The sequence below is a fragment of the Phacochoerus africanus genome, chromosome 4 (genome assembly GCF_016906955.1).
Source record: "Phacochoerus africanus isolate WHEZ1 chromosome 4, ROS_Pafr_v1, whole genome shotgun sequence".
Taxonomy (NCBI): domain Eukaryota; kingdom Metazoa; phylum Chordata; class Mammalia; order Artiodactyla; family Suidae; genus Phacochoerus; species Phacochoerus africanus.
Window position 1 is genome coordinate 74,108,597 of NC_062547.1, and position 16,904 is coordinate 74,125,500.

Genomic DNA, 16,904 nt, shown 5'->3' on the forward strand with positions numbered 1-16,904 from the left:
TGCGGCCCTAAAAAGAAAAAAAAAAAATCATTTGTTGTTTATTTGATATTCCAATTTAACTGGGCACCCTCTATTTTTTTTTTTTGTCTTTTTGCTTTTTCTAGGGCCGCTCCGGCGGCATATGGAGGTTCCCAGGCTAGGGGTCGAATCGGAGCTGTAGCTGCCGGCCTATGCCAGAGCCACAGCAACGCGGGACCCAAGCCGCGTCTGCAACCTACACCACAGCTCACAGCAACGCCAGATCCTTAACCCACTGAGCGAGGCCAGGCATCGAACCTGCAACCTCATGGTTTCTAGTCGGATTTGTTAACCACTGAGCCAGGACGGGAACTCCTGAGCACCCTCTATTTTACCTGGCAAACTGATTCCCTGAGCAACTAAAAGACTCTGCACAAATTAGGCCATCACACTCCCCAATTTTAAATCTTAAAACTCCATTAGGTCCTCAAAGCATCTACATTGGCCCACTACATCCTGTGTAGTCAGGAATGAAGGAATAGGCCAGAGTTCTTCTGGGCTAATGACTCTGAAATATTTCTTCAGGCACCCCCAGTGCACCAAATAATCCTCACCTGCCACGGGGCCTCTATCACTTTGCAGACAGGAGGCATATATACGTGAATGGTGGGCCCTGCGGCATCCCAGCATCCTGGAAGATGCAGAGATGTTGTTTTATTTATTTTATTTTTTGGCCATCCTGTGGCATATGGAGTTCCTGGGCCAGGGGTCAGATACGAGCTGAAGTTGTGACCTGCGAAAACACCAGATCCTTTAACCCACTGCGCAGGGCTAGGGATCGAACCTGCGTCCTGGGACCCCAGAGACACTGCTGATCTCATTGTGCCACAGTAGGAACTCCAGAGATGCTGTTTTATTTTTTATTTTATTTTATATATTTTTTGCTTTTTAGGGTTGCACCTATGGCATATGGTGGTTCCCAGGCTAGGGGTCCAATCGGAGCTACAGCTTCTGGCCTACACCACAGCCACAGCAACACTGGATCCAAGCTGCGTCTGCAACCTACACCACAACCCATAGCAATGCCAACAATTCCTTAACCCACTGAGCAAGGCCTGGGATCGAACCCGCATCCTCATGGATACTAGTCAGGTTCATAACCCACAGTGCCACAATGAGAACGCCCAGAGATACTGTTTTAGATTAAACTTCTTGGGGGGGGGGCAGTGAGGATAGAATGCATAGATTTAATTATTTTCTGATTCTCCCTGTCTCTCTCTTTTTTTTTTTTTGTAGTCTTTTTAAGCCTGCACCTGAGGCATATGGAGGTTCCCAGGCTAGGGGTCCAATCAGAGCTACAACCACAGGCCTGTACCACGGCCACAGCAACGCTGGATCCAAGCTGCGTCTGCGACCTACACCACATCTCATGGCAACACCAGATCCTTAACCCGAGTCCTCATGGATACTAGTCAGTTTGTTAACCACTGAGCCACAACAGGAACTCCCTGATTCTCTCTTTGAAACAAAATTTTTATGGGAGTGATCTCTCACTTTCATCCATGTTTTTAGGGCATCTCCAAAACAGCTTGGGTGGGGGTCCTGGCTCCCTGAAGGGGGTCACTACTGGGCCAGGGTGGGGAGGTACCTCTGTTGCTTTGGGTATGAGATCTTCCCTTTGAATTGGACCAAAGGATCCAACCCTGAGGTGGTATCCTTCATCTGATCTACTTCTCAAAACTCAGAAAGACTTTTTTGGGGAGGGGTGAGAATGATTTTCCTTACCCTAGTGTCCTTAACCTGAGCATTCTTGAGGCTCTGGAGGCCAGCTGTGGGCCATCCCCACATCCCCAGAACTAGGTCCAAAAGGGTTGTGTTCTTCAAAGCGGTAGAGCCAATGCCACCTCCTCCAGGAAGCCTTCCAGCCATGCTTCTTGCCCTCCAGTGGGCTCTCCAGTCCCAGTGCCTTCCTCCATCTGGTCCTGACCACTTGCACTCCAGAGGCCTTTGTCCAGCTCTGTCCCATGTTTGGAGGAATCTGAGGTGGGGTTACCGCAGGGGAGTCCTCCTTAGGGCTCCAGCATTGCCCCAGCACCCGAGAGCTTATTACATATATAGCGAGTGATTGTTAACCTACAACAACAGTGTTCAGGGCTCTGCTTATTTTAGATGGTGGGACAAAGCACTTCAGGAATGCCAGAGATGGATCACAAGCCAGCTGGCAACTGCCCCTCATGGCTGGGGTGTTGTCAGGCTGCAGCCCCTGTGAATGGGGCTGGGGCACTCAGATTCTTTCCCACCTCACTATACTATCCTTACTTCCCTCTGTGTGGGACAAGGGATTTCTCCTCTCTGGGCCTCAATTTTCCCATCTGTAAAATGGAAAGAAGAATAGTGTTCATCTCTAGAGTCTGGAGATGATTAAAAGGGCTAGTACATGCACCAATTATAGAAGAACTTCTGGAACACAGCAAGTGCCGGCCAGATGCCAATTATGAGTTGTAGAGTATGTGTCCCTTCCATGGGCTTCTCCAATTCTGATAGCTCACCAGTAAGGTCCCAGTGACCTTCGTGTCCTAACTGTCCTTGTCCTTCTTTTATTGTCTTGGACTTTCTACCTCAGAATATTCCAATTCCTATGGAAAAGTGTATATGTATATATGTATATATATATATATATATATATATATTTTTTTTTTTTGGCCTGACTCATGGCATGTGGAAGTTCCTGGGCCAGGGATTGAACCCACACCACAGCAGTAACCAAAGTCAGAGCATTGACAAAGCCAGATCCTTAACTTGCTGAGCCACAAGAGAACTCCTGGGAATGACATTTTCTTGTCACATCTCTTGAAGTCTTCTTTTCTTTTTTCTTTTTTTTTCAGGGCCACATCTGCAACATATGGAAGTTTCCAGGCTAGGGGTCGAATTAGACGTGCAGCTGCTAGCCTCTGCCACAGCCACAGCCACAGCAATGACAGATGCAAGTCACATCTGCAACCTACACTGCATCTTGCGGCAATACCCAATCCTTAACCCACTGATCAAGGCCAGGGATTGAACCCTCTTCCCCATGGATACTAGGTGGGTTCTTAACCCTCTGAGCCACAATGGGAACTCCTCGAAGTCTTCTTTTTAATCTAGAGCATCTCTCTGTCTTTTTATTTGCTTCACGATGGTCATTCTCCAAGGGCTGGCTGTCTTGTAGAATCTCCCAGTCTGATATTTTCTCATGATGAGAGTCAGGTTGCGCATTCCAAGCAGTGAGATTTCATAGGTGATGCTGAGTCCTCCTCAGTGCAAGGTACCAGGAGGCACATGATGTCATCCTGTTGCCTTACTGTTGATGATGGGAATCTTGATCACTTGGTTCTGACGGTATTGACCAGATCTCCCTATTACAGGTGCCTTTTCCCTTTTGTAATTGATGAGCAATCTGGGGGAAAGATATTCCAAGACTGTGTGACCACCTAGGATCTTGTAAACGTTCACCCAGTGGTTTTTGTATTGGTGGATACCCCTTGCTTGAATCAGCTACTACACTGGTAGTTGCAAGATAGTGATTTTTCTTTTTCTTTTTTTCTTTTTGGCTATTGAGGGCCACGGCATATCAAGGTTCCCAGGCTAGGGGTCTAATCGGAGCTGTTTCTGCTGGCCTATGCCAGAGCCACAGTAATGCCAGACCCTAGCTGCATCTGCAACCTACACCACAGCTCATGGCAATGCCAGAGCCTTAACCCACTGAGCGAGGCCAGGGATCAAACCTGCAACCTCATGGTTCCTAGTTGGATTCGTTTCTGCTGTGCCAAGACAGGAACTCCCCCAAACAGTGATTTTTCTAATTCTATAGAATCCTATATTTGCTACCTGCATTATTCTGCAAGGAGGGGCCTTCCCTACTCCATTCCCTCACCCCTGCTACCTCTCTAGCCTCTCCCCAGCACTCCTTAGAGCTGACCATTTCCTTTTTACTCATATGATCTCTCCCCTTGACTTCCCTGATGCCACACCCTTCTTTTCCCACTTCTCAGATTTCGCATTTGGAGCTTCTGCTTTCTTCAAAGCCACAGCCCTCATGCCACCTCTTCCAGGAAGCCTTTCAGCAATGCCAGGACAGACCTTCTCACCCTCCTCTGCAAAGTCTTGAAACATGGATGATCTCAAAATTTCATTCCTGCCCATCCTACTGCTTGCTCAACATTTTGAACTCTAGAAATGCTGCATCAAGGGCATTGGACTTGATCCTATGGCTTATGGGGAAATGGTTAGAATGCTTTCCTTTGAAGATTGGCTAAAGTGTGAGGGTTTGAGAAAACAGATTTGAAAAAGTCACTCCACTGACCCTATGGATGGGATAGAGTTGAAAGAGAACACAAGTAGAAATAAGTTCAGGAAGCTGTTAGGTCTGAATAACAACAAATAATGAGGACAATAATAATACTGTAGCACAAACTGGCTCCTTTTTCATTAAATGATTTCCTTATTCCTCCTGGGCATGTGCCTGGACTACATTCCCCAGAATCCCTTGCACTTAGGCAAAACTATGTGACTGATCTAACTAATGGGCATAAGAGGAAATGATATAAGTCACTTCCGGCCTGAGCCTTTAAAGATTTCTCATGAGAGCCTTGCTCAAGCTTTCCCCATTTGCCAGCTTCTTGGAGAGGACTATTTGGAGGAGAGCTGCCCAGAAAACTCGACCTGTGCTTGATTGTTGCATATCCAAGAAATAAAACTTTACTGAACAAATGGTCTCTACTGAAGTTGGGATTTTTCCTATTCCAGCGATTGGTTTACCCTAGGATTTCTCCACTTCTGCACCATTGACTTTTGGGGTCAGATAATTCTTTCTATGGGGAACAGTCCTGTGCATTGTAGCATGTTGAGCAGCATCTCCAGCTTTTACCCTCCGGCTTTTATATTCCAGTAGCACTCCCATCCCCCAGTTGTGACAACAAAAATTTCTCCCAATATGGTGAAATGTCCCCTGGGTGGGCAGAATCACCCCCCAGTTGAGAGCTTCTAGTCTCTCATACATGTATGGAGGCCCTTGAACAGTTTAGGGACATGGACTCAACATGTCCATAGCTAAACCTACCATCTCATCTTCTCCCATCCCTGCCTCCACCAACTCCTCATTTCATTGAAGATCCTACCTGAGGATCATCACTGACCTTTTTTTCTGTTTTGTTTCAAATTTGCTAATTCTATACTACAAATTTTTTTTTTCATCACTGACCTTTTATTCTCCCAACTCCTGTTTGTCTTACTTCCTAAATAACTATGAAACCCATCCATCCACTTTGCTCCATCTCCCCTGCCACCATCAATGTTCGCCTGGACTATTGCAGTAGCCACTTCCCAGGTGGTCCTGCTTTTATTTCTGCCCCCTACAATCCATTCTTCATACAGTCACCAAAGAGACAGCTTTTCCAAATGCAGTTGTGATTACAGGCTCAGCTGGGGCTAGAGAAACAGCTTCCAAGATGACTCCCTCACATGGCTATGGGCAGGAGACCTCAGGTCCTTGCTATGTGGGCTTCTTAGGTGTCCTCACAATATGGTATCTGGCTCCCCCTGGAGCAAGTGATGTGAGAGAGAAAGAAAGGAGACTATGGTGCCTTTTACTGACCCAATCTCAGAAGCCTCACAGGTGGTTGACACAATCACTTCCGCCATATTTTGTTTGTGAGAAACAAGTCACTAAATTCAGCCCACGCTCACAGGGAAGAGAATTAGGCTCCACATTTTTAAAGCAGTGTTAAAAATGTGTTGACATATTTTTAAAAACCGCATTCCCCAGCCAATTCGTTGGCAAATTCTGCTGAATCCACCTTCAAAATCCTTCTCGACGGTTACCCTTCCCTTATCACCACCCTGGTTCAGGAACCTGAGTGTCCATCAGTGGGTGAATGGATAACAAATGTGGCCCATCCATACAATGGAACATTATTCATCTTTAAAAAGGAAAGGGATTCTAACACATGCTACAACATGGATGAGCCTTGAGAACATCATGCTCAGTGAAGTAGACACAAATGGACAAGTACTGTGTGATTCTGTTCATGAGAAATCCCTGGAGGAGTCACATCCATAGAGACAAGAAGTGGATGGTGGGGCCAGGGGATGGGAGAGGGGGATGAGGAGTCAGTGTCTAATGGGGACAGAGTTTGGCTTTGGGAAGATAAGAAAGGCCTGGAGATGGATAGTGGGAATGCTACAGCATGAATGTGCTTAATGCTACTAAGCTGTGCACTTAAAAAATGGTTTAAATGGTAAAATTTATGGTATATATATGTGTAGTTTTTTTGTTTTTTTGCTTTTTAGGGCCACTCCTGTGGCATGTGGAGATTCCCAGGCTAGGGATCTAATCGGAGCTATAGCCACCGGCCTACACCACAGCCACAGAAACGCCAGATCCGAGTCACATCTGCAACCTACACCACAGCTCACGGCAATGCCAGATCCTTAACCCACTGAGCAAGGCCAGGGATCAAACCCGCAACCTCATGGTTGCTAGTCGGGTCCATTTCCACTGCGCCATGACAGGAACTCCTCTCTCTTTTTTTTTTAATATGTAGATTTGAACCACATTGAACAATTTAAAAAACATCCAACTCTGGAGTTCCCATTGTGGCACAATGGGATCAGTGGCATCTCTGCAGCACCAGGATGCTGGTTCAATCCCCAGCCCGGCACAGTGGGTTAAAGGATCTGGCATTGCTGCAGCTGCAGCACAGGTCACAACTCAGATCTGACCCCTGGCCCAGACACTCCATATGCCATAGGATAAACAAACAAACAAAATCATCCGCCCTTATATGATGCTTACTGTGGCCCAGGCTCTATGCTAAGCGATGTACTACCTCATTTAATCTTCTCCATCATCTGTAGTTTAGGGACAATGATCATCACCCCATTTTTTTTGGTCTTTTTGTAATTTTTAGGGCCACTCCTGTGGCACATGGAGGTTCCCAGGCTAGGGGTCTCATCAGAGCTGTAGCCGCCTGTCTACACCAGAGCCACAGCAATGCGGGATCCAAGCCACGTCTGCAACCTATACCACAGCTCATGGCAACACCGGACCCTTAACCCACTGAGCAAGGCCAGGGATCAAACCCGCAACCTCATGGTTCCTAGTCAGATTCATTAACCACAGAGCCACGACAGACACTCCAATCATCACCCCATTTTACAGATGGGACCACTGAGGCTCAGGGAGGAGCAGCGATTTGCCCAAGGGCTTGCAGCCAGGATTAGCTCCCTTAACCCCTGTACATACTGCCTCTCTGTCAACCACACTGGTTACGACACTCTTCAGCTAAGATGGAAGAAACCTGTCACAGAAACACAAAGCTGAGGTCACTGACATCACCAGCCAAGGGCCCTCAGTGTCAGTGAGTGGCCAAGCTCGGACAGGGACCTGGGAGGGTCTGAGCCCACATAGCTACGCAGGCTTGAATTGTGAAAAGGAGCAGAGGGCCCTGTGCTGGGGTTGTAGGTTCAGGGCTTCATTTATCTCTCCTTTCTGGGCCTCATTTTCCGTCACTGCAAAGCTTTAAAGGATGCTAAGGAAGCAGCCAAGGGGAATGGATCTCTGGACCCAGGAGTCCAAAAGACAGGCTCTCTGGGCCTTCGTTTCCTCAACTTTAAAATGAAGATTAAGGAGTTCCCTGGTGGCTTCCTGGGTTAAGGATCCGGTGTTATCACTGTGTTGGCTTGGGTCACTGCTGTGGCACCACTTGGATCCCTGGTCCAGGGAATTTCTGTATGCCCTGGTGTGGCCAAAAATAAAATAAAATGAAGATTATATTTAATAATACTCATTATTATTAATTTTAGTGGTATTGTTCACCTCAGTAAGGCTCTACATTTGAGGCTGGACTGTTCCCTGTGGGGGGCCGTCCCGGGCACTGTGGGGTGTGGAGCAGCCTCTCTGACCCCACCCAGTGGATGCCAGGAGCCCCCCAAGTGGAGATGACCAAAAATGTCTCCAGACACCCCAAGGATTGCTCTAATTGGGACCCCCTGTCCACATTATAGGGTTGGAAGCCTATGTCGAGTTGGTGTATCTGCTTTTTTTTTTTTTTTTTTGTCTTTAGGGCTGCACCCATGGCATATGGAGGTTCCCAGGCTAGGGGTCCAATCGGAACTACAGCTGCCACAGCCACGTGGGATCCGAGGTGTGTCTGCATCCTACACCACAGCTCACTACAACGCGGGATCCTCAACACACTGAGTGAGGCCAAGGATCGAACCCATGTCCTCATGGATGCTAGTTGGGTTCATAAACCGCTGAGCCACAACTCAGGTTAGTGTATCTGCTTCTGAATGCCACCGAGATTCCCTGCTCTGCGGTTTATATGCTGTGTGACCTTGGTGGAGTCACTTCCCTTTCTGAGCCTCTGAAAGCCTCCAGCAGTCAGATTCATCAATAGCCCCTCCCTCCCGAAGTCTCTTCATCCACATCTATAAAGAGTATCGGCCACAGGCCACAGTAAGCATGACCCAGAGGCATCAGAATCACCCCAGCTGGGGTCTTCTGAAAGATTCTGGCCCACAACAGTGGCCCCTGCACCCTCCCTGCTGGCTGCCTCCCCTCATGCTGGTAGGGGGGACCACACAAGCAGACGCTGGGAACACTTCCTGTGCGGTGGCCAGTGGTGGCTGCTGCGCCAGGTGGGCCAACGGGAGAATGCAGCTGGGCTGCCCCACTTCCTGCGCCGGGTGGAGGCGCCTCTCTGGCTCCTTTGCCCTAGCCCCCAAAATAACATCCCCCCCCAACCTGCACCAGCTGCAGCTTCCAATGTGGGGGACGGAGACGCAAGACAGGCAGTGGGAGCGGGGGGCAGTAGCTGCCAGCAGGGCACCAGCCCCGCTGGGAATGTGTCACACCACCCCCAGCCTGCTGCTTCCACCTCCGGAATTCCAATCCCAAGGGGGTGACCTGTCTCCCCCCCCCCCCCGCCCCCCGCCTCAAGGTCCGGACATAGGAACTCTGAGCAGGCAGGGCCAGCTGAGGGAAGGGGGCTTCTCTACTGCCCTGGGTGACAGGGGACCCTCTGTGGCCAGAACCCCCAGACCCGAGGTGCCTCCAGTCTTCACCTCGAGGAACCATCTGAGGGGGAAGGGGCTGGTTGCCAGGACAACAGCCCCCCACCTCCGCCTGGGAACAAAGGGGCAGCCGGCAGAGCCAAGGACTGTGTGTTCTTTGCCCGCCAACGTGACTGGCACATCCTGGCAGCTGGCACTCAGAGGGCTGGGCCAGAGCCTCTGGGCCTGGCCATCCCACACAGGGCCACTCAGTGTGGGGGTGGTGGCGGCTGTGGGCCCTGAAGGATCTGGTTCCCGGTCAGCCGCTCCTAGGCATCTGTCCTTCCGGTACATTCTGACAAGGAAGTCTGCCCGCTCAGCCGGCAGAACTTCACAGAAAGGCCAGGGGATGTCTGATGTCCGCCTCCAAGCTGGATGGGCCACCAGGATGGAGGGGGACAAAGGCCATGTGGAGACCTTCCTGCTGCCTGGACTCCTGGCCCTGCATTCTGGGGCTGGGGCGTCCAGTGGGACTCGCCTGGTTTGCAAGGGGCCCGCCCAGGGGGCAGTGGCTCTGGGAGAAGCTCCCCTCCCCCAAGCAGCGCAGGGGGCAGTGGACAGCTGGCGCCACGCAGGCTGGGGGGCGGGGACGGGCCAGGGCCTGCATGTAAAAAGACCCCCAGCTTCCCGTGGTGAGCGGGCCAAGGAGACAAAACCTTGCCTTCACTGGGGCCACAGTTGGTCAGGCTGTCCATCCACTGGCCGGAGCTGCGATGTCAGGGAAGATGTGGGCAGGCCTGTCCTGGCTGGGGTAGGGTTGCCAGAAAAAATACAGGTCATGCAGGTAAATGAGTAATTCCTCAGTGGAAGTATGTCCCTTGCAATCCTTGGGACATACTTATGCTCAAAAAAAATTCACTGAGCATCTAAAATTCACATTTAACTGAGGGTCCAATGTTTTTGGCCCTGCCCATGGCATGCAGAAGTTCCTGGGCCAGGGATCGAATCCAAGCCACAGAAATAACACTGGATCCTTAACCTGCTAGGCCACCAGGGAACTCCCAGAGGTCCTATATTTTTAATTGCTAACTGCAATCCTAGGCCAGTGGCTTGGGGGGGAGGCAAAACTGCTTACCGGGGTCCACCTAAACTTGTTCCTCTGCTAGTCCCAGCCTCAGCGATGGCCCAGCTGTCAACCCTCACACAGGACTCCCAGCCAGAAGCCCGTGTCAGCCTCACCTTCCAAACCATGACCTGTCTAATCCCTCTCTGCCCCCATGCCAGCAGACAGGGCCATGAGTTCCTGCCTGCCCCCCAGTTACCTCCCGCCACCCTTCTTCTCAAAGGTTCCACCCCTCCATCCTCAGAGACCTGAACAGTTGCTCTGAATCTGACAGTTGCTTCCCACTGCTCCCAGTAAAGGCCTAAAACCTCTGCTTAACATTGGAAGCCCCTTCCCCAGCCCGGCTCTGACCTCTGCTCCCAACTTCCAGCCCCCCTCTCCTCAACTGTGTTGTGGTTTCCCCAAAACTACCTGTTCTCTGAGGTCCCCAGGTATGGCCTATCACCCCAACCCAAGTCAGGTTCCATCCCTCATCCTTTGGGAGTAAAAGTCCAAGTCCTCCCCGTGGCCCATGAGGCCCTGCACCAACTGTCCCTGTCCCTGCTCTGCCCTCCCCTCTCCCTCACTCCCCCTCACTTGGTGTTCCAGACACACAAGCTCCTTGCTGTTCCTCCAACACACCAGGCAGGGTCTGCCCCAGGGCCTTTGCACAGGCCGTTCCTGCTGCCCAGAGCATACTTCCTCCCAAGAGCGACACAGTTAGTCCAACAGCCTCCTCTCCCCCAGGTCTCTGCTGTCACCTCCTCCATGAGGTCTCCCTTATGTAAAATTGCAAACTGGGAGTCCCATTGTGGCTTAGCGGTAATGAAACCGACTAGTGCCCATGGGGATGAGGGTTCAATCCTTGGCCTCGCACAGTGGGTAAAAGGATCTGGCATTGCTGTGGCTGTGGTGTACGCCTGCAGCTGCAGCTCCAATTGGAACCCTAGCCTGGGAACCTCCATATGCCACAGGTGCGGCCCTAAAAAGCCAAAAAAAAAAAAAAAATTCAAATCATCCTAACGCTCCATCTTTCTTTCCTGCTCTATTTTTCTCTACAACTCCTATCACCTTCTAATACACCCTGGGTTGAGTGTGTTGAGTGTTGGTCTGCTACCCCGACAAGGATGTCAGTTCCATGAGGGTAGGGATATTCTGTCTGGCTCACTGCCTGCCGTACCCTAGGCAGGGCACACCAGAGGCACTTAATTAATACTTTCTGGATAAATAACCATCACTGTGCTTGGAATGTCCTCCTGCACCCCCGCTTTCCACCTTTTAAGACTTACCTGAAGCGGGTGAGCTTGTTTTTCTCGCCAAGCTTTCCTTTATCCACAGGATGGCCCAAGAGCACTTTTGAATGCTCTAACATGCTTCTGCTGACCCTGCTCCTGAACCATCTCAAGCTCCCCAGTGTCCTCAGGACTCTGTCAGTCTGACCCTGCCAACCTGTCTAGCTCAGTCTCTCCTCCCTGATACTCTTCAGCCCCTGGCCACATTCTACCCCCAGGTCTCACTCTGTACCCTCTGCACCGTCACTCTCTCTGTTCCTTCTGCCTGGAACGACTCCCCAGTATCTTCACCTGACTGACTCCATTCATCTCTTAGGCCTCAGATTAGATATCACCTCCTCCTAGAAGGCTTCCAAGGCCACCCCTACACCTAAGTCCAGCACCTCCTCTGGGCTTCACCATGCCTGTGGACCCCCAGCACAGCCCTGACCACCTGCATTTTTTTCCACCCAGTTACCACAGCTGACTTGTCATCAGACACAAGAGACTTATGGTCTACAACACTTTTTTTTTGTTTGTTTGTTTGTTTGTCTTTTGTCTTTTGTCTTTAGGGCTGCACCTGCGGCATATGGAAGTTCCCAGGCTAGGGGTCTAATTGAAGCTGTTGCCTCCAGCCTATGCCACAGCCACAGCAACGCCAGATCTGAGCCGCGTCTGCGAACTACACCACAGCTCATGGCAACACCAGATCCTTAACCCACTGAGTGAAGCGAGGGATCGAACCCTCAACCTCATGGTTCCTAGTAGGATTTGTTTCCACTGCGCCACGACGGGAACTCCTCTGTTTTGTTTTTGTTTTTTGGTTTTTTTCTGGCTGAATCTGGGGAATGCAGAAGTTCCAGGGCCATGGATTGAATGGGAGCCACAGCAGTGACAATGTCAGTTCTTTAACCCACCGTGCCACCAAGGGAACTCCCCACAACACTTTCTGGAACCCATGGAAAGGTTTCATTTTTGGCCATGTCCACAACATGAAGTTCCTGGGCCAGGTTTTGAACCTGAGCCACAGCAGTGACAATGCCAGATCCTTAACCCACTGAGCCACCAGGGAACTCTGAAAATCGTTTCATTTTAATTTCTCTTAAAGTCAGAAGAAAAAATGAATAAAATAATGCCAACACAATTGTAAGAGATCATTTGTAATATTTTCTCATGAAGATAGGTGTCTGCAATGGCACAAGTGCCTCAGGCCTATGAAGGTCCAAATGGAGCCCTGCTGTTCCCATACAGGTCTCCCCACTAGACTCTGAGTGCCATGAAGGCAAAGGTCAAGACTGGGTCCCCATGGCTGCTCAGCACCATCATGGCACACAGCAGGTACTTATTAATTGTTTGCTGAATGACTGAATATTTAGTGAATCATTGGGTCCTCACCACCAGGCCAGGCTTGGCTTGGCTCGCACATAATAGGGGCTACTTGATAAGTGGGTGGATAGATGAATGGATGGAAGGGTCAGAGGGCAGACTGACCAAGATACCAATCTGGGACCAGCAGTGCCACCTTGTGGCATGATGCTTGTCGGCCTTTCCCTCTCCTAGGCTTCAGTGGGAAAGATCCGGTGGTTTGTCAGAGCCTTTCCACTGGAAGGGTGTGGAGGGGAGGAAATGGAGGAGGAGGAAGGGGAGAAGGAAGAGGAGGCAGCAGGCAGTGATCCCAAAACAAAGACTTTGAATCCATATCATGCAGCCAGGAGATCCCCTTGCGGCTCAGCAGTAATGAACCTGACTAGTATCCACGAGGACACGGGTTTGATCCCTGGCCCTTCTCAGTGGGTTAAAGGATCTGGTGTTGCCCTGAGCTGTGGTGTAGGTCACAGATGTGTGGCTGTGGCTGTGGCCATGGCTGGCAGCTGTAGCTCTGATCCAAACCTGTGGCTGGGAACCTCCATATGCTGCAAGTGTGGCCCTAAAAAAAAAAAAAAAAAAAGACAACCCCCCCCAAAAAAAACCCCAAAAAACAAATTCTGCAGGCACCCATTTCTGGCCCTGCGTCCCAGGGCAAATTATATCACCTCTTGAATCCTCAGCTTCCAAAGAAAAAGAAAAAAATCAAAATCATCAAGCCTCTGAATAACAGAATGAAATGGCTTAGAAAAGCAGCAACTATATCTTACCTCCCACCTGAGGGCTCTTGGAAAGATTTGGTCTTAAAGGTCCCCTCCTCTTCCAAGCCTCAAAAGCGACAGAGTTTTTACAAGGTCTGGGGCAGAGAAAGGGCAGAGAAAAGGACATGGATTTGGGGGTAGGGTTGTCAGGTTTAGCAAAAATAACAAAATAAATAGGATGCCAAGCTTGATTTGAATTTCAGAGCAACAATGAATCTTTTTTTTTGGGGGGGGGGAATGTTCCCTTGGCATATAGAAGTTCCCAGGCTAGGGGTTGGATTGGAGCTGCAGCTGCCAGCCTACATCACAGCCACAGCAACGCCAGATCTGAGCTGCATCTGTGACCTACACTGCAGCTTGCCACAATGCTGGATCCTTAACCCACTAAGCAGGGATCAAACCTGCATCCTCATGGATAATAGTCAGGTTCTTTACCCACTGAGCCACAACAGGAACCCCAACAACGAATTATTTTTTAGTATCAGTGTATTCCCAAATATTGCATAAAATACACTTAAACCCCCTAAAAGGGTATTTGTTGATTACCTGAAATTCAAATTTAATTGGGATGCCTGTCAGAGTGGCTAAAATTAAAAATAGCGATAACATCAAATGCTGACGAGGATGCAGAGAAACTGGATATATTCATAAATTGCTGATAAGAATGCAAAATGTGGAGTTCCCATCATGGCGCAGTGGTTAACGAATCCGACTAGGAACCATGAGGTTGCGGGTTCGATCCCTGGCCTTGCTCAGTGTGTTAAGGATTCGGCGTTGCCGTGAGCTGTGGTGTAGGTCGCAGACACGGCTCGGATCCCGTGTTGCTGCGGCCCTGGCGTAGGCCAGCAGCTACAGCTCCGACTAGACCCCTAGTCTGGGAACCTCCATATGCTGTGGGAGTGGCCCTAGAAAAGGCAAAAAAACAAACAAACAAACAAAAAAAAGTAAAATGTTACAGCCACTCTGGAGAAGTTTGGCAGAGTCTTAGAAAACTACATATGCACTTACCATACAACCCTGCAATTGCACTCTTGGGCATTTATCCCAGCTAAATTTTTGTTCACACAACAACCTATGAACAAGGGAGTTCCCCGGGTCTTGGCTCAGCAGTAATGAACCTGAGAAGTACCCATGAGGATGCAGGTTCAATCCTTAGCCTCACTCAGTTGTTTAAGGATCTGGTGTTGCCGTGGTGAATTGTGGTGTAGTTCACAGATGCGGCTTGGATCCCATGTTGCTGTGGCTGTGGCTGTGGCATAGACTGGCAGCTGTAGCTCCTATTTGACCCCTAGCCTGGGAAGTTCCATACGCCACAGGTGCAGCCCAAAAAAGAACAAACAAACAAAGCTGTGAACAAATATTAACAGCAGCTTTATTCCTAATAGCCCCAAACTGGAAACCTTGGTGTTCTCCATGGCTGAGTGGTACATAAACTGTGGTACACCCATACCAAGGAACACTACTCAGAAATAAAAGCAAGGTACTATTGACACTTGATATTCCCAACAACTTGGATGACTCTCCAAAGAATGATGCTGAGTGAAAAAGCCAATCCCAAAAGGTTATATACGCCATGATTCCATTTGTATAACATTTTCAAAAAGACAAAATTATAGAAAGAGACGACAGATTAGTAGTTGCCAAGTGTTAATGAGGGAGAGAGAGAAGGAAGTGAGTGTCATTAAAAAAGGATTGCATGAGAGATCCTTAGAGTTAAGGAACTGTTCTGTATAGTTACAGTGATGGTCGAGGCGTGAACCCTCATACATGATAAAATTGCATAGAACAAAACATACATTCACATGCACGCAAAAGTAAACTGGGGAAATCTACACAAGATAGACAGATTGTGCCAATATCCTGATTTTGATATTGTTCAGCACTACTTTTGAAAGATGCTCCCCCTGTGGAAAACTGGGTAAGAGGTACATGGGCTCTCTTTGCATAACTTTTATCTCAAAAGAAAAAATTTAATTTAAAAAATGTCCTTGGGCCATCCTGTATCTTATCTGGCAGTCATAGCTTTAAGGCAGGCAGGAAGGCTTCCAGGAGGAAGGGGCAGTGTTCCTAAGAGCCAAAGGTGTGGTAATCTTTCTTTCCCCTCCCCCACGCACACATGTGCCCTTGACCTTGCTCACAAGGGACTGGAGGTGGGGTTGATACCAGGGCAGACAGTGAGCATGGCTAGTCTCCTTTTGTTCAGAAGATGTGGGGCAAAATCACCAGGACTTGATTTCTCCAAATCAGAACTGAGTTGCATCCCCTTGACCAGGGATATTTTGGCCACATCCCAGCACTGAAGGCCACTGGGAAGCAGAAGGCTACTAGGCATATCTCCAGGTGATTTTTCCAGCTGTGTGACCTTGGACAAGTCACTTCACCTCTCTGAGCTCTACATATTTCAGACTCATTCTCCTCCTGCTCTCCCTCTCTCCTCACTTTGCTTCAGCCATTTTGGGTTTTGGATGCATCTTCAACTCACCAGGCATATGGACCAGCCTCAGGGCCTTTGCCCAAGCTATTACCACCATCAGGAACACTCTTCCCTAGACCTCTATGTGGCTCCCTTTCCTTTCCTTCCCTTCCCCCTCATTTCTGTGTTTTTTGTTTTTTTTTTTTCTTGTTGTTGTTGGTTTTTTTTTTAGGGCTGCAGTCATATGCAGTTTTTAGGGCATATGTAGGTTCCCAGGCTAGGGGTCCAATCAGAGCTATAGCTGCTGGCCTACACTGTAGCCACAGCAACACAGGATCCAAGCCACGTCTTCGACCTCCACCACAACTCACGGCAACGCTGGATCCTTAACCCCCTGAGCGAGGCCAAGGATCAAACCTGCATCCTCATGGATACTAGTCAGATTCGTTTCCGCTGAGCCACGATGGGGACTCCTCATTTCTGTTTTCAAACGGCACTCTGAAAAGCCTCCCTGATCACCCTATTAAAAAGTGCAGTCCCCACATTCTCAATTCTAGTCCTCTGCTTTTCTCAGTAGCATTTACCATCTCCTGACCCATTATGCATTCCACTCATTTTTCTTGTTTGTTTGCCCTTCCTCCACTGGGTGGTGAGTGTCACAAGGCCAGAATCTATGTTATTCACTCTTGTGCTCTCATTCAGCACAGCAGCTCAGTAGGAATTGCTGAATGAAGTAGAAACATGAACAAATGAGTAGGAAAAAAGGCCTGCCCACAAATACGAAAATTTTACCTGTTATAATTCTGTGTATCTGCTTTAATCATTTGGGGGCCTCAGATTCACTTAGGAATCTGACAAGCTGTGTTACTTAAGTATGTATGTTCAGCTTCTTGATGGGCAACAGCCATATGTGCCAATGGTCACTAATTGGGTGGTGCAGAGTTCTAGAACATTCCCCACATCTCAGAAAGCTTGTCACACAGCACTAGTGTAGACCTTCT